At 42.4% G+C, this 19,285-nt stretch overlaps 1 long non-coding RNA gene across 1 annotated transcript; it reads left to right on the forward strand.

Annotated features, from left to right (window-relative positions):
* The first annotated feature begins 165 nt into the window (after positions 1-165).
* LOC142369161 (uncharacterized) lies at positions 166-2,167 on the forward strand. The gene is made up of 4 exons (XR_012767530.1): positions 166-216; positions 471-556; positions 1,080-1,163; positions 1,909-2,167. It is a non-coding gene; the product is annotated as an uncharacterized LOC142369161 (long non-coding RNA).
* The last annotated feature ends 17,118 nt before the right edge of the window (positions 2,168-19,285 follow it).

Genomic DNA, 19,285 nt, shown 5'->3' on the forward strand with positions numbered 1-19,285 from the left:
GAGCTGAGTTTAAAGAGTTTAAACATTCATAATGTGACGGTGATGTGATAAATATCTTTATTTCAGATAAACCCACCACCACCCTTTGCCCTACATCTGCACCTCCCCCTGATTCTTCCTCTCTTCTTTTCTTCCTGGTGTTGCCTCTTGTTTCTGTCTGTGTTGTGGTTCTGCTGGTTCTGCTGGTGAGACGATGCAGCTGCAACAAGTCTGAAGGTGAGACAGATTTCTGGAGTTATGTTTCCAGGTTTTATTACATGATGTCCATAATTCATTAAGATAGTTTTATTATCATTCATTCAAGTCGTTCAACACATTTTTCTGTTTCTGGAACACATTTAAGACTAAATGAATGAACTAAACTATATATTATATACATTTATTATATAAGTGCTTATTAAAGTCATTCAGTCTTGTGTGTGTTATTACTCGTAAAAAACTGAATTCCTGATAATCTCTTTTAACTTCAGCTGATGAAGAGGAGGAGGAAGACTTGATGACATACAGTTACGTCAGATATGACATCATCACCAACAGAATATCAAACAGAGCAAAGGTAAAGCTGTGTTTTTACTGGTTTAACAGGAAATATTCTGTGTTCATCAAGACATTCAGAAAAAGAACATTTTCAAAAGTTTAAACGTTTTACAGTGAAGAAAACATCAGAAAGTAATTGGTAGTAACTGTGAGCAGGATGAACTTATGTTGATGATCAGGATACTTTAATACCATCAGAAGATAAAAACACCTCAAAGATGCTGTTTCAGCCTCTCAAACTGAACTCATGTGGAGTTAGAAAGTGTGCATGTGAAAGCACAGCTGCAGCTTCCTCCTGCAGTCTGTTCTCTGATGCTGAGACTTCTCTCTGCACAGAGCTCTGCTGTGGTTGCTGATAGTGTGACAGCAGATCTGCTTTCCACCCTGTGGTCAAAGCTGTTAACTTTTATAAACAGAAGCTGGCAGCTTTGTGGTCGTCCACTCAGCAGAGGTGTTAAGAAGAGGTGCAATGTTTTCCCCAGCAGCAGTGCTGTTAAAGTTTTACCTGCAGGGATATAATCTGGATGTATTTCATGTTGCAGAAAGCCATCCAGCTGCAGTCTGCTCTGCAGTCAGGACACACAGCGGTCATGGAGAGTCTCCACCCAGCTGGATCTCTGTCACAGGTGAGGAGCTTCACTGTCATTTCAGCACTTATTTCATCCACAGTCACCTGACCAGGTGGGATTCTGTCTGCAGAGAAACCTGCAACCACAGCTCCGCCCACACCCATAGCTCCGCCCACACATGTAGCTCCGCCCATATACGTAGCTCCACCCACACCTGTAGCTCCGCCCCCTGCCTCAGCCTCCCTCCACCTTGTGTTCAGACTGCTCCTCCACCTGCTGGTGTTCTGTCCGTACTTCATCTCCACCCTCCTCATGGTGTCTTTATATCGACACAGAGCCACAGGTAACACTGAACCATTCACTGACCTGTCAATCAATCTACAAATCAATCGACCAATCAATCAATCAACCAATCAATCGACAAATCAACCAATCAATCAATCGATCGACCAACCAACCAACCAATCAATCGACCAACCAATCAATCGTCCAATCAATCAATCAATCAATCAATCAATCAATCAATCAATCAATCGACCAATCAATCAATCGACAAATCAATCGACCAATCAATCGACAAATCAACCAATCAATCAATCAATCGACCAACCAATCAATCGACCAACCAATCAATCGACCAATCAATCAATCAATCAATCAATCAATCAATCGACCAATCAATCGACCAATCAAGCAATCAATTGACAAATCAACCAATCAATGATTTTCAGGTCTCTCTAACTGAACTCTCCTTGTTTTGTTGAATTTTCTTCATTTCCTTTCTCACCTGCTCTGACTACAGGAAGTAAACTGCCCGTCTCCACGGTGATGACCCCGCCCACCCAGGCTGAGCAGGGATTGGATGATGACTATGATGATGTCACCACAGAGCATCACTTCTGACCTGAGCTGAACGTCTCATCACTCTCTACCTGCTGTGACTTCTTTAACATCAGACATATTCTGACTTTACTTTTCAGAATAAGAGTCTGACTTTGCCTCATTTTATTCTAACTTTGTTTCTTCCTGGTGTTCCTTCTTTCATCTTGGACAAACGTTCATAATGTACCTGCTGTTTTCCTTCTGTTTGCACCTCCTCTCGTGTCTTTGCTTGTCCGACTTTCCCCTCTAACCAAACTTTAGGAATTAGGACTTAAACCTGGCTTCTTTAATTCAGCCCTCTGTTGGGGACTTCACAAAGTCTTTCATTTGTGGGTGAACTGCACTTTTACTCTGAAATTCAGCTGCTTCCTGTGTAGGAACATATTAGTCTTTAATTCATTATTTAGTTTTATTATTTAGGTTTATTAGAAGTCATACTTCTGGACTCCATATCTCCAAACTTTGTAGTTACTTTGGGATTATGGTTTAAATCCACTGATTTTGTGTTTAGCTTCTTTCTTTTGCACTTCAAACCCTGCTTCCTCTTTTACTTTGAAGGAGCTCCGCCCTCGGTTTCACTTCCTTACCCGTTTTTTTGTTTTTGGTAATGAACTCTCGCCCTGTTCCCCTCCCTCAGCACATATTCTGCCGGTCTTCTGTTGGTCCTTCTCAGATTATTACCTGTTCATGTTTCAAGCCTCCTGTGTTTCCCAGAGTTCTCTGTTTTGGTTTATTTTATTATTAAAAAGGCTTTTTAACGGTTTGCTTCATGTCTTCCATTGTCTGCACTGGGATGAACTCCTCCGTCATACCCGGGTATGATACCTGGGGAACTATGTCTGCTCCTACTGACTTATTTATAGGGCTGGGCGAGTTAACTCGTTATTATCGCGTTAACTCACTTATTATTCAACGTTGCTAAATATTTTATTGCACATTAACGCAGATTTTTCTTTAAAAAAACAGTATTATTATTTTTTGGGGCTTTTGTGCCTTTAATGGAAAGTTCAGAGAGACAGGAAGCAGGGGGCAGAGAGAGGGGGAACAACACGCAGCACAGGGACTCGAACCGGGGCCAGCTGCAGCGAGGACTATAGCCTCTGTACATGCGGCGCCTGCTCAACCCACTAAGCCACGTACCTCCCCTGTTTTATTATTTATTTTATTATTCTGTAAAAGTCTGTTGCTCACAGGCTTTTATTTTGTAAAAGTCTGTTGCTGTCTGCTGCGGAACAGGAAAAGAAAGTAATCGGCGGATCCACCAAACATGGAGAAGGGTACGGAACTTTTACTCGGCCATTTTTATTTTAAGGTTCTTCCAGACGGCGGAGTCGACAGAACCAAAGTCATCTGTAAACACTGCCAAGTTGAATTGTCTTCTCAGCGTAGTAGTTCCAGTCTAAAATATCACTTAAAGGCAAAACACACAACTGATAGCAGCAAGTCATTCAAGGAAACAGACAGTGGAGCGAGGCTTCTACATAAAAACTACAGAAAGATGCTGATGTTAAAAGTGTGTTTGCACAACAAATGTTATGGCACTTTCATTCATATGGCAGCACATTTAAAATAAAGCTAAATGCTGAAAGCTATACGCTACTTTTGGATTCATTTTTGGATTTTGCATACAAAAACAGCCCTACTTATTTATGATCGTAAACATTATGAAAGTTTTTTAAAGTCTTTTGAATGTTACCAATAGGGAAACTTAAGCTGAATTAGCCAGGACCATTGAAACCAAAGCCAGTTCATAACAAAGAATTGTCCTGATTTTACAAGATGCGAACCCAAGGAGCAGAATCAAACCACAGAGGAGACAGAGGCCACATCCAGTGCTCAAGGGCCGCCGTCCTGCAGGTTTTAGATGTTTCCAGTTGTTTCAGATGTTTCCCTGCTTCAACACACTTGATTCAGATCAAGGCCTCATTAGCAGGTTTGAACAAAAGTGAGCCGGTTCCTTCGTAACAAAGAGCAGTGAAGGATAAACTGTGGTCGGTTTTATTACACTGCAGCTGAAAAGTGTAAAAAAAAAAAAATGGAAATAAAAAAGATTTGAGCCGTTTTGAATTCAATTTTATTTTTCAAAGTGAACAAGATATTTTTCCAGTCATGAAAACAAGTCGTTACTCCTTCAGTGTGAACTCACAAAGCATGTCAGCACGTCTTCTACACATTAATATTGAAGGTTCAGGTTGTTTAAATTGGCAGAGACCAAATGTATCCCAGAGGGGGCGACGTAGAATCCTATCGGCTAAAAATAAACGTGAATACGGTCAAAAACTTATTCACGTAATGACACCCGGTTACGCTAATCGGAGGTCACTAAAATTCAGTGGCGGGCCGTGCATTCGGTACCTGGCGGGCCGTGCATTCGGTACCTGGGCCTTCAGTGAGGACTTACCCGACTTAATCCACCACTATGACATCACAAGTATAGAAACCATCAAAAGTATTGAGACAGGCTAGCTAGCATTGGGGTTGGCCGATGTCTCCTCGCGATCTTTAGCTTCGCTGGAAAAGTTTGCCTTGAAAATGGATTTTTAAGCGTTTCCGAGACCAAATCAATTTCCCCTCCTCCGTCAGCCACTGTGGGTGTAAAAAAAACTATCTCAAATGTATTGTGTGCAGATCGCTGCAGACGTGTTTTGCTAGTCGAACTTGACGCTAATAGTTTTGCTCTGACCTTCCAATCAGAGGAAGGAAAAATGCTGATGTCATTGTGGGCCAGTTAGCTGGCCCTGTGAGGCGAATTTGAAATCTGATTTGTTAAAGAAACAGTCCCATTGCTAATAAAGTTTAAGTTGCATCGGCCGCAATACTGTTTCTGAAAGCCTCGGGCGGATTAGGTTGACCCTGGCAACACAAAGAGGCTGAAATCTGATTGGTTAAAGAAACAGTTACAAGTTACATCGGCCGCAATATTGTTTCTGAAAGCCTCGGGCAGATTAGGTTGACCCTGGCAACACAAAGAGGCTGATATCTGATTGGTTAAAGAAACAGTTACAAGTTACATCGGCCGCAATGCTGTTTCTGAAAGCCTCGGGCAGATTAGGTTGACCCTGGCAACACACAGAGGCTGAAATCTGATTGGACTAAAACCCAAACTGACACATACACGTACTGGAAGCAGTGCAGCCAAGAGAAAACGCTACGAAATGTAGAGAATAGACTATTGGGAATAAATTAATACAATTTCATGGAACAAATATTAGAATTTAGGTTGTAGATGTAGGTCAGCGATTCTGATTGGGTTTAGGCCGGCAGAGAAGGCCTTGCTGGCCCTGGGGACCCATCACTGCTAAACTTAATGTTGCATCGGTGTGTAATTTTTGCCAAAACAATGTCGGACTCCGTAGTTTCCTCTGGACCCCTGCCAAATCTGACCAATTCAATTCAATTCAATTCAGTTCAGACCAGTGATGACCCGTTTAGCTGCATGTCCTCCTTCAACCGCTGGCTGTCCAGATGGTGTCCAGCAAACAACGTGGGCCACAGAGATAATTGCCAATATTATTTTATCCCAGTTAGTGCTGAGTACAGACAAAGTCATTGTAGTGGGTGACTTTAATATTCATGCAGATGTTGAACATGACTAAACCAGCTGTAAACATCTGTGTTTCTGTCCAGTATCCAAAGTCTCTAAAGGTTCCATCAATTTCTCCAAGTTAAGTATCTGTCTCTTACAACTTTTCTTTGTCTCGTCTAATGTCCACTGAGACTTTAGCAGCTCTTCCTTCTCTCTTAATAATTCCACTGGTTTATCAAATGCTGTTTCTTTCTCAGCTATTTCCGTCTCCTTTGACCGAAGCTCCATCTTGTTTCTCTCTATCTCCGTCTCAACATCCCTAAGCTGTCCTCTGAGTCGACCCATCTGCTCCTCCAGTTCTGCTTTGACTTCCATCAGAACAGCCCTGTCACCTTTTGTGAAAAATAAAGACATGACATTAAACAACATAGAAAGACACAGTCAGCTGTCAGCAGTATTTTGGTATGAAAGCCATTTTGATGATGCTCTGATAGTTTCATGCAAAATGAAGAATGAGCTCCCTAAAAAACAATATATACATAATATGTATATACATATATATGTAGCGTTACTTGATAAAATATAAGGATTTACAAGAAGTTCTCACTATCCAAATAAACCTTATTTAACCTCGTATGTAGGGCACCACCTTCAAAGAAGGAAAGAGACAGAATCTTACGATTCTGTTATGTTAAAATGAGTATTTCAATCGTTAATCAGTCTCCTATCGCGCTACTTTGTGAATTCTCGTTTGGTTTGACAGACATTACGTAAAGAAAGCATACAACACAGCCCGTTAATTATGTATATATATATATATATATATATATATATATATATATGAACTATTTATTAAAACAATATGACCAAAGACATGAGCCTTAAAACAAACAGGAGAAATGCTTTGAATAAAGGTGATTATATACAAAAAAAAAACACTTGGAGAGATACCGGATTTACTCTAAAAGTTTAGGTTTGTTTACTATTTTCAGCTAAAGGCTGACATCTTGGAGTCATTTATCATTTTAACAGTGAAATACTCGAGACCCCCATTGTGACCGTCTGGGAGGTAAAAACGGGCCTTACTTCCCTGTAGTCCTGTTAGTCAGCTCAGAACACTTCAGGTGGTAGTCAGCGGGGTTAGCTGGCATTTAATGACAAAATCGTCTATAGGGATGGGAATTGATAAGATTTTTACGATTCCAATTCCATTTTCGATTCTGCTTAACGATTCGGTTCTTTATCGGTTCCCTTATCGATTCTCATTTGGAGAAAAAGGACAACAAACCGGTCGATTGGCATCAACTTTGTTTATTTTAGAAGTAACACGAGTCATGACCTCACAAACCCAACAACGGTGAGGTCCACATTGGTCTATCCTGGCCTGGGTAATTTAACTCTTCCTGCTCTGGTGAAAGGAGAAGCTGGAGGTAGAGGTGAACTGGGGGTAGTACCACCAGCCTCTGGCTCTGAGCCAGTCAGGCTCTGTCTCTCATGATTTCATCTAAATGTAATGCCTGAGAAGGCATTCATTTAACCTTAACCGTTACTAACAGCAGCTTTTACAGTGAGGCAAATGGTGCTAACATGATAGGCAGTGTTTGTTAGTTAGTTACCTGCAGTGTTAGCCGAGGACATGCTAACGTTGCTAACGTTGCTAACGTTGCTGGGTTCAGATTCACCAACGTTAATCATTCATTCATAGTTACTGCATGTTGGTAGTATTTCCTCCCTTTGGTGAAATATTCACTTTGCAAGTTGCCCTGTTGTCGTCTTTTTTAGGGATGTGTAACCAAACTTTCGAGCGTTTGTACCGCTTGGGCGCCATGTTTACTGTTGACTGCTGGCTGCGCTGGACTCGCCACGCAACGTTGCATGGTGACGTCATTCGCGCCCACTGGAATCGATAAGGGAATCATTTGCAAAATCGCCAAACGATTCCAAGGAATTGAAACGCTGGGAACCGGTTCTCAACAAGAACCGGTTTTCGATTCCCATCCCTAATCGTCCAAGTGTCGGAGTTGGTTTTGTTGCTGACCAACTCTGATGAGGTGAACTTAAATTCACAAAATATTAGCAAAAGTTGACAAGCTTAATGTTGGCTTTCTTGGTAAGAAACTAACTATGTGATAAGTTTGCAGCAGTGGAGGTCAAGAACGTGCGACGTAAAAAGACGTGGATGACGATGGACGAACAAAAACACAAAAACGTAAATGTTTCTACTAGGGCTGTCGCGGTGAGGGAATTCCAACATAGCGGAGATCAAGCAGCGCATACCCCAGTTCTGCAACATTGTTGCCAGTGCCACATGGCAAATATCAATTGTTGCAGACCTGCGCACGTTTCGTTTAGTAATGACGGAGAAAAACGAAGCAGATCAGTGCAGCAGTTGAGCTCACGTGTCCGGGATACAGTTTTTTTAAACAGACTGCCCGCCGACCAACCAACCCAAGCTGAACTTTAACTGTTTCCGCGAAGTTGTTAGAGCTTATTTCTGGCACGGCACATTTTTTAAATGTTTGTTTTTAAATAGGCCTACAGACCAACAGCAAATGTGTACACCAAGCTGTGGTTCTGTGGAAGCTAGTTTATTGTTGATATTAGACGGTCGCATTTACAACGTTAAACATGGATAATAAGGGAAGATTCAAAGCCATAAAGTGTCCGGACTAGGCAGAGGAGTAAAGCCGAGATAAAGGTAGGCCACTGCATTTTATTTTAACTTCTATTGCTACGACACTGAGTAGGCATATTCTTGTAATATCAGCTGCTGGGGGAGAATGAGACCACAACGAGTAGCATGTGTGCTTGCGTGTGTGCGTGTGCGGTGCCTATATGCAAAGATGACGACAGAAACGCGGCACCTAGCTGTGTTAATGTGTTTCTCCTGCCTTGCGGGGAATATACAATGCATCATTATTACTGTGCTGGCTTAAAAAAAGTATCAGTTCTGTCAGTCGCTTTGTATCTACTGTGCAGTCTTAAAAACTCTTTTAGTTTCTCGAGTTGTTCTGCGCGTGCAAGGGGGCGTGCGGTGGGCGGTGGCCTGGACACGCACCGCGGAGGTCCTCTCAGCACCGCGGTGATTGCATTTTGCGGTTATCGCGATAGCCCTAGTTTCTACTACTTCATTCTGTTTCTTTCGTTGCTCGGATCTTCTTCCTCCTCATCTTTCTATCTGTCCTAGTCTTTCCATCTTCTTCTTGATTCTTTCATTATCTCCTTGTCTCTTCTGTCTGGTTCAGGGGTTTGACTCGCGGAGGCGGGGCATAACGTAGGCTTACGCTACACTTTCAGCCAATGATGTGCCTGAAACTGTTGTGACGTCTTCCTGGGCGTGTTCGTAAGACGATCTGATTCTAATGGTATAGATTTTGGACAAAACAAAGAAACTCTATTTCTCCCTTCCTCCGTCTCATAAAACTTGATAATTCTGAAAACACCACAACATGTTAAGATGTGAGGAATAAAGATATAACATAGACTTATGATATAAAGACATCAAATAACACGTAACATGACAGACGATGATTATGAGTCTAAAAATTCAGATGAATATCTGTAAAGTTGACATATGAACAACGCACCAAACAATGTTATTTTCCTGTGTTAACCATGGAATACAATAAGACACAGTGGGAGACATCGGTTAACAGTTGCATATAAATGTCCAGTTTATTGACTTAATTTGGGTTTAACTATTCAACACTACAGATCGCCAGGGGGCAATGTGGTTCCATAGGCAGGTTAGTCATTTTTCAGAATACTGTTTTCTTCGTCAATGTTCCAAATACGATCGGGAAAAGGGTCTTAAAATACAACTCGTTATTTCACTTAGAACTTGAAAGAACTTGTACAAAGATTAAAAAACACATTTAATACATTTTTAAGATTCGACTGAAAGTGAATCTGAGTAAAATAGTCTTCAGGATTCCATTTATGTGTCTGGTTTTCATCGGGCTGATGAGGGTAGATGTCACCTTTGATTTACTTTGTCCAGATAAGGTAGGGAATGGGTAAGTCTCCAAAAAGGGTTCTTTGTTTGTTCAGCTTAGTTAGCACTAAGTTGTTAATGCATCCCACATACGTTTTATGGCACAGGTCTGTTATTGAGACACTCCCAAATACTTTCATGGAGCAAAGGTTGTTGTAAATTAGGCGATCTCAGTCCCTTCATTTGTGTAGAAATCTCACATCTGGTCCCTACACAGACATCCCCCACAGGAATGTTTGGGTCTTCCAAAGGCTTAAGTTTGTATTAATTCCACACTTGAGTTTGCTACATATATGTGTGTGTGTGCATATGATATCATAAAGTGGCTCAAATACTCAAATTAAAGTAAAATCAAAGAGGCAGAACTTACATTTCCTCCGTTTACCAATCATAAAGCCGGCTGTAAATGCACCAACCAAGGCCAAGATTATGCAGAGTATGGAAGAGAAGATCTGATCCATTACAGCTACTGTATCACCTGGAGAGGAGGCAGAAACCAGCAGTGGGCAAGAAATGTAGACAGATTGAATCCCAATATGCTAACATACAACCACCATCAGGAACTCCGCCCAAAATCAGAAGAAAAGCAGGTAAACTCAACATTTCATCAACTGTCAAATGATCAGTTAGTATTGAAAGGTGACAGCTCCCCGTAGAATCGCCACCTTAATGTGGCGGAGGGGTGTGAGCATCCCCATGATCACGAGAGCTGTGTTGTCTGGGGCGTTATCTCCTGGGAGGGTCTCCCATGGCAAACTGTTCCCAGGGGAGGGATCATCTGACAACGACAAGAACATTTAAAGGACCTTGATGGAGCCGCACCAGTGTAAAGGAACCATTTGGTCATGGAACAGCGGGCCCACACAGGGCTTCCCCTTCAACTCGATCCAGTTTGTGATGTTCATTTTCACAGGATCTGGAGGTGTAGTCGGGGAGAGGAGGGCGTCTGGTTTGGGGACCTCAGGGTAACATCTCTGCTTTTTGCAGATGATGTGGTTCTGTTGACCTTCGGCTGCTCTGGAGCGGTTCAGTTGAGAGTGAAGCAGCCGGGATGAAAGTCAGCCCAGCTTTCAGGTTGCTGCTCCATCTTTGCTCCAACCCTCACCTGTGGTCACAGATCTGGGTAGAGACCCAAAGAAGGAGGTCGTGGATACAAGCGGCTGAAATGAGTTTCCTTCAGAGGGGGGCGGGACTCAGCCTTAAAGATAGGGGGAGGAGCTCCATCATCCAGGGGGAGGAGCTCCACCATCCGGGGGGAGGAGCTCCACCATCCAGGGGGAGGAGCTCCACCATCCGGAGGGAGGAGCTCCACCATCCGAGGGGAGGAGCTCCACCATCCGAGGGGAGGAGCTCCACCATCCGGAGGGAGGAGCTCCACCATCCGGAGGGAGGAGCTCCACCATCCGAGGGGAGGAGCTCCACCATCCGAGGGGAGGAGCTCCACCATCCGGAGGGAGGAGCTCCACCATCCGGGGGGAGGGGCTCCACCATCCGGAGGGAGGAGCTCCACCATCCGAGGGGAGGAGCTCCACCATCCGGAGGGAGGAGCTCCACCATCCGGGGGGAGGAGCTCCACCATCCGGAGGGAGGAGCTCCACCATCCGGGCGGAGGAGGGATTATACATCCCATCTGACCTGGGAACGCCTCAGAATCCTCCAGGAGGAGCTGGGGAGAGTGAACCTGTTACCTCCATGACCCGATCTTGGACAAGTGGAGGACGATGGATGGATGAAATGTGACAAGTAAACAGTTGTAGAAATTCAAGTCGTCAAGCCACCAACCAAGGCCATGATTTTATGGAGTATATAAGTGAAGATCTGAACTATCACAGCTGGAATAACACCTGGAGAGGAGGCAGGACCCAACAGGAAGTCAGAGCATAAACGTGCAACAGCCTGTTTCTTTGTTCTGCTGTCACTGAGACATTCATCTTTCTTTGAAATGTAGACAAATAAAATCTAAATGTGCTGAAACACTGAGAGCCACCATCATGAACTCCCCCAAAATCAGAAGAAAAAGTGACTTTTCAAAGCTTACCTGAGACGAGTCGATCCAACCGGCTCACCTGAGAGTGCAATGAGCTTCAGGCCCACAGTCCTCCTGGAAACTTATCTGTACTTTCACCTTGGTTATCTGTAACTGAGAAGGTGTATTCACTTACTTTCCCCTCCTCTTTCAGCTCTGCTAAATATCTCTGTGCATCAGCAGCGTTGTGTGAGAAATCTGTTTGTGTTTGCATCACATCTGTCAGTGTTCAGGTGTTTCTGATTCTTTGAGTTTCTGCCTGATGTTACCTTACATTAATCAGGCCAAGATCAGCTCAGTTTATGATTAATCAGGCCAAGATCAGCTCAGTTTATGATTAATCAGCTTGTATTTAGGTCAGTCTGTTCCCTGATAGCCTGCAGAGTGTCGACCTTTGTGTTCTGGAGCTTTATGGTCCTAAGGAACACTTTTATCGGGGCAATAGCTGCTCTGTTTGTTCTGAACTGCTTTGAACGGGTTGTTTCTGTCATGTTCAGCTTTAATGTTTGATGTTACATTTATGGAAAGTGCAACTTAAACCTGAATAAAGTGAGCCGGTTCCTTCGTAACAAAGAGCAGTGAAGGATAAACTGTGGTCGGTTTTATTACACTGCAGCTGAAAAGTGTAAAACAAAAAAAATGGCGTTTTGAATTCAATTTTATTTTTCAAAGTGAACAAGATATTTTTCCAGTCATGAAAACAAGTCGTTACTCCTTCAGTGTGAACTCACAAAGCATGTCAGCACGTCTTCTACACATGAATATTTAAGGTTCAGGTTGTTTAAATTGGCAGAGACCAAATGTATCCCAGAGGGGGCGACGTAGAATCCTATCGGCTAAAAATAAACGTGAATACGGTCAAAAACTTATTCACGTAATGACACCCGGTTACGCTAATCGGAGGTCACTAAAATTCAGTGGCGGGCCGTGCATTCGGTACCTGGGCCTTCAGTGGGGACTTACCCGACTTAATCCACCACTATGACATCACAAGTATAGAAACCATCAAAAGTATTGAGACAGGCTAGCTAGCGTTGGGGTTGGCCGACGTCTCCTCGCGATCTTTAGCTTCGCTGGACAAGTTTGCCTTGAAAATGGATTTTTAAGCATTTCCGAGACCAAATCAATTCCCCCTCCTCCGTCAGCCACTGTGGGTGTAAAAAAGACTTAAATGTATTGTGTGCAGATCGCCGCAGACGTGTTTTGCTAGTCGAACTTGGCGCTAATAGTTTTGCTCTGACCTTCCAATCAGAGGAAAGAAAAATGCTGATGTCATTGTGGGCCAGTTAGCTGGCCCTGTGAGGCGAATTTGAAATCTGATTGGTTAAAGAAACAGTCCCATTGCTAATAAAGTTTAAGTTGCATCGGCCGCAATACTGTTTCTGAAAGCCTCGGGCGGATTAGGTTGACCCTGGCAACACAAAGAGGCTGAAATCTGATTGGTTAAAGAAACAGTTACAAGTTACATCGGCCGCAATATTGTTTCTGAAAGCCTTGGGCGGATTAGGTTGACCCTGGCAACACAAAGAGGCTGAAATCTGATTGGTTAAAGAAACAGTTACAAGTTACATCAGCCGCAATGCTGTTTCTGAAAGCCTCGGGCAGATTAGGTTGACCCTGGCAACACAAAGAGGCTGAAATCTGATTGGTTAAAGAAACAGTTACAAGTTACATCGGCCGCAATGCTGTTTCTGAAAGCCTCGGGCAGATTAGGTTGACCCTGGCAACACAAAGAGGCTGAAATCTGATTGGTTAAAGAAACAGTTACAAGTTACATCGGCCGCAATGCTGTTTCTGAAAGCCTTGGGCAGATTAGGTTGACCCTGGCAACACAAAGAGGCTGAAATCTGATTGGACTAAAACCCAAACTGACACATACACGTACTGGAAGCAGTGTAGCCAAGAGAAAACGCTACGAAATGTAGAGAATAGACTATTGGGAATAAATTAATACAATTTCATGGAACAAATATTAGAATTTAGGTTGTAGATGTAGGTCAGCGATTCTGATTGGGTTTAGGCCGGCAGAGAAGGCCTTGCGGGCCCTGGGGACCCATCACTGCTAAACTTAATGTTGCATCGGTGTGTAATTTTTGCCAAAACAATGTCGGACTCCGTAGTTTCCTCTGGACCCCTGCCAAATCTGACCAATTCAATTCAATTCAATTCAGTTCAGACCAGTGATGACCCGTTTAGCTACATGTCCTCCTTCAACCGCTGGCTGTCCAGATGGTGTCCAGCAAACAACGTGGGCCACAGAGATAATTGCCAATCTTTCTGGAGAAAACCTGTCTGATTAGGACCTGCTGCTACCCCCCAAAACTCCACAATGACTGTGCCTGTGCCCACACCACCCAAATTAAATGCATTTTCCCAAAGTGGAAATCACAGAAACCTCTTGTGTGTGTTGTTGTGTATCGTCCACCTGGTCCTTATTCTGAGTTTCTGTCTGAATTCTCAGAGTTTTTATCCCAGTTAGTGCTGAGTACAGATAAAGTCATTGTAGTGGGTGACTTTAATATTCATGCAGATGTTGAACATGACTAAACCAGCTGTGAAGATCTGAGTTTCTGTCCATCAGTCCAGTGTCAAAGACTCTAAAGGTTCCTGCAACTTCTCCAAGTTAAGTATCTGTCTCTTACAACTTTTCTTTGTCTCGTCTAATGTCCACTGAGACTTTAGCAGCTCTTCCTTCTCTCTTAATAATTCCACTGGTTTATCAAATGCTGTTTCTTTCTCAGATATTTCCGTCTCCTTTGACCGAAGCTCCTTCTTGTTTCTCTCTATCTCCGTCTCAACATCCCCAAGTTGTTCTCTGAGTCGACCCATCTGCTCCTCCAGTTCTGCTTTGACTTCCCTCAGAGCAGCCCTGTCTGGTCTTTCCTCTGGTGTGTCCTCTGGTCTGTCCTCTGGTCTTTCCTCTGGTCTTTCCTCTGGTGTGTCCTCTGGTGTGTCCTCTGGTGTGTCCTCTGGTCTTTCCTCTGGTCTTTCCTCTGGTCTTTCCTCTGGTCTTTCCTCTGGTGTTTCCTCCACTCCTACTTTGTTCTTTTCAAGATGTGTGCTTTTCTCCTGCTGCTCAGATTTGTCACCTTTTGTGAAAAATAAAAACATGACATTAAAAAACCATAGAAAGACACAGTCAGCTGTCAGCAGTATTTTGGTATGAAAGCCGTTCAGATGATGCTCTGATAGTTTCATGCAAAATGAAGAATTAGCTCCCTGAAAAACAATATATACATAATATGTATATACATATGTGTGTGTTTGATATCATAAAGTGGTTCAGCAGGAGACATCGGTTAACAGTTGCATTACTTCACATAAATGTCCAGTTTATTGACTTAATTTGGGTTTAACTATTCAATACAACAGATGGCCAGGGGGCAATGTGGTTCCATAGGCAGGTTAGTCATTTTTCAGAATACTGAAAAGGGTCTTAAAATACAACTCGTTATTTCACTGAGAACCTGAAAGAACTTGTACAAAGATTAAAAAACACATTTAATACGGTTTTAAGAGTCGACTGAAAGTAAGTGTGTGCATATGATAAAGTGGTTCAAATACTCAAATTAGAAGTAAATGTTAGTAAAATAAAAAGTTTAAAAAAAAGCAAAATAAAAGAGGCAGAACTTACATCTCCACCGTTTACCAACCATAAAGCCGGCTGTAAATGCACCAACCAAGGCCACGATCTTACAGAGTTTGGAAGAGAAGATCTGATCCATTACAGCTGCTGTATCACCTGGAGAGGAGGCAGGAACCAGCAGTGGGCAAGAAATGTAGACGGATTGAATCCCAATATGCTAACATACAACCACCATCAGGAACTCCGCCCAAAATCAGAAGAAAAGCAGGTAAACTCAACATTTCATCAACTGTCGAATTATTCAAATATTACAAAGTGACAGAAATTCAAAAAAAATTGCTTTTAGATGGAAGAAGGAACTTACGTCTCCAAGATTCGGTAATAATAAAACGAGCTGTTTCCCCGAAGCCACCAACCAGGGCCATGATTTTATGGAGTTTGGAAGAGAAGATCTGAACTATCACAGCTGGAATAACACCTGGAGAGGAGGCAGGACCCAACAGTGGGTCAATAAAACGTGCAACAGCCTGTTTCTTTGTTCTGCTGTCACTGAGACATTCATCTTTCTTTGAAATGTAGACAAATAAAATCTAAATGTGCTGAAACACTGAGAGCCACCATCATGAACTCCCCCAAAATCAGAAGAAAAAGTGACTTTTCAAAGCTTACCTGAGACGAGTCGATCCAACCGGCTCACCTGAGAGTGCAATGAGCTTCAGGCCCACAGTCCTCCTGGAAACTTATCTGTACTTTCACCTTGGTTATCTGTAACTGAGAAGGTGTGTTCACTTACTTTCCCCTCCTCTTTCAGCTCTGCTAAATATCTCTGTGCACCAGCAGCGTTGTGTGAGAAATCTGTTTGTGTTTGCATCACATCTGTCAGTGTTCAGGTGTGTCTGATTCTTTGAGTTTCTGCCTGATGTTACCTTACATTAATCAGGCCAAGATCAGCTCAGTTTATGATTAATCAGGCCAAGATCAGCTCAGTTTATGATTAATCAGCTTTTATTTAGGTCAGTCTGTTCCCTGATAGCCTGCAGAGTGTCGACCTTTGTGTTCTGGAGCTTTATGGTCCTAAGGAACACTTTGAACGGGTTGTTTCTGTCATGTTCAGCTTTAATTTTTGATGTTACATTTATGGAAAGTGCAACTTAAACCTGAATAAAGTGAGCCGGTTCCTTCGTAACAAAGAGCAGTGAAGGATAAACTGTGGTCGGTTTTATTACACTGCAGCTGAAAAGTGTAAAAAAAAAAAAAATGGAAATAAAAAAGATTTGAGCCGTTTTGAATTCAATTTTATTTTTCAAAGTGAAAACCAGCAAACAACGTGGGCGACAGAGATAATTGGCAATATTTTTTTATCCCAGTTAGTGCTGAGTACAGATAAAGACTTTGGAGTGGGTGACTTTAATATTCATGCAGATGTTGAACATGACTAAACCAGCTGTGAAGATCTGAGTTTCTGTCCATCAGTCCAGTATCAAAGACTCTAAAGGTTCCTGCAACTTCTTCAAGTTAAGTATCTGTCTCTTACAACTTTTCTTTGTCTCGTCTAATTTCCACTGAGACTTTAGCAGCTCTTCCTTCTCTCTTAATAATTCCACTGGTTTATCAAATGCTGTTTCTTTCTCAGATATTTCCGTCTCCTTTGACCGAAGCTCCATCTTGTTTCTCTCTATCTCCGTCTCAACATCCCCAAGTTGTTCTCTGAGTCGACCCATCTGCTCCTCCAGTTCTGCTTTGACTTCCCTCAGAGCAGCCCTGTCTGGTCTTTCCTCTGGTCTTTCCTCTGGTGTGTCCTCTGGTGTGTCCTCTGGTGTGTCCTCTGGTGTGTCCTCTGGTCTTTCCTCTGGTCTTTCCTCCGGTGTGTCCTCTGGTGTTTCCTCCACTCCTACTTTGTTCTTTTCAAGATGTGTGCTTTTCTCCTGCTGCTCAGATTTGTCACCTTTTGTGAAAAATAAAAACATGACATTAAAAAACCATAGAAAGACACAGTCAGCCTTCAGCAGTATTTTGGTATGAAAGCCGTTCAGATGATGCTCTGATAGTTTCATGCAAAATGAAGAATTAGCTCCCTGAAAAACAATATATACATAATATGTATATACATATGTGTGTGTTTGATATCAGAGAGTGGTTCAGCAGGAGACATCGGTTAACAGTTGCATTACTTCACATAAATGTCCAGTTTATTGACTTAATTTGGGTTTAACTATTCAATACAACAGATCGCCAGGGGGCAATGTGGTTCCATAGGCAGGTTAGTCATTTTTCAGAATACTGTTTTCTTCGTCAATGTTCCAAGTACGATCGTGAAAAGGGTCTTAAAATACAACTCGTTATTTCACTGAGAACCTGAAAGAACTTGTACAAAGATTAAAAAACACATTTAATACGGTTTTAAGAGTCGACTGAAAGTAAGTGTGTGCATATGATGAAGTGGTTCAAATACTCAAATTAGAAGTAAATTTTAGTAAAATAAAAAGTAAAAAAAAGCAAAATAAAAGAGGCAGAACTTACATCTCCACCGTTTACCAACCATAAAGTCGGCTGTAAATGCACCAACCAAGACCACGATCTTACAGAGTTTGGAAGAGAAGATCTGATCCATTACAGCTGCTGTATCACCTGGAGAGGAGGCAGGAACCAGCAGTGGGTCAATAAAACGTGCAACAGCCTGTTTCTTTGTGCCGCTGTCACTGAGACATTCATCTTTCTTTGAAATGTAGACAAATAAAATCTAAATGTGCTGAAACACTGAGAGCCACCATCATGAACTCCCCCAAAATCAGAAGAAAAAGTGACTTTTCAAAGCTTACCTGAGACGAGTCGATCCAACCGGCTCACCTGAGAGTGCAATGAGCTTCAGGCCCACAGTCCTCCTGGAAACTTATCTGTACTTTCACCTTGGTTATCTGTAACTGAGAAGGTGTGTTCACTTACTTTCCCCTCCTCTTTCAGCTCTGCTAAATATCTCTGTGCACCAGCAGCGTTGTGTGAGAAATCTGTTTGTGTTTGCATCACATCTGTCAGTGTTCAGGTGTTTCTGATTCTTTGAGTTTCTGCCTGATGTTACCTTACATTAATCAGGCCAAGATCAGCTCAGTTTATGATTAATCAGCTTGTATTTAGGTCAGTCTGTTCCCTGATAGCCTGCAGAGTGTCGACCTTTGTGTTCTGGAGCTTTATGGTCCTAAGGAACACTTTTATCGGGGCAATAGCTGCTCTGTTTGTTCTGAACTGCTTTGTTTATAGGAAAATTTCAAGTTTAACCTTTTCTTTCTCTTATGTCTTGAGTTTATGTTGAACCTTGTGTATATATATTTCCTTTTAATCTAAATCAATTAGCGGGTTGTTGTCACGGTTTCACAGTGTCTGAACCAAAGAAGCAGACGGCAGAAAATTAGTCAAACAGATTTTATTACATTACGAGATGGAGGATGAATGACTAATTAGGCTGGCACTGGTGGCTACGCTGAAGGCCTGGGAGTGTCTGTGCAGAGGGAGAGGCAGAGCTATTGTTGTTATTTTTATTGTCCCGCCATTCAGACAAGCAAAGGGAATTCCGACAAGCAAATTAAATCAAAATCAAACCAAATTTATTTGTAGCACATTTCATGTACAAACAATTCAAAGTGCTTCACATAAAATAAAAGCATTGCAGCAGGGAGTGTAAGAAGCATTAACAACACATAAAAGAATATAAAGAGAAACAAATAAAATAATTTAAATTAATTTAAAAACAAGCAACAGTCCAGATAAGTTCAAAGATATCGTGCAGATTTCATGCATAGACACATGAGAACAGAAATGTTTTTAACCTGGATTTAAAAATGTCTCCATTTGGTGACACATAAAGTTGTGTATCGTCTGCATAACTGTGATAATTGATGTTAAACTTCTGCAATATCTGACCCAAAGGGAGCATATACAAGTTAAACAGAAGAGGTCCAAGAATTGACCCCTGGGCCTTCTAAGTAGGACCTGAACCTAAGTAGGTTTAACAGGCTATTAAAGGAATTGTCGGAATGGCGGGTTGTGTATAAAAAATCAAGCATACCACCATTCCAACAACTGGAGGCCCATGTTGGAATGGTGGCATGTAACCCCTAAGAGGCCTCGGAGGGAGACAAGCCAGTAGCAGAGGAAGCTAGTGCGTTGTGTC

Source organism: Odontesthes bonariensis, chromosome 19 (assembly GCF_027942865.1).
Source record: "Odontesthes bonariensis isolate fOdoBon6 chromosome 19, fOdoBon6.hap1, whole genome shotgun sequence".
Classification (NCBI taxonomy): domain Eukaryota; kingdom Metazoa; phylum Chordata; class Actinopteri; order Atheriniformes; family Atherinopsidae; genus Odontesthes; species Odontesthes bonariensis.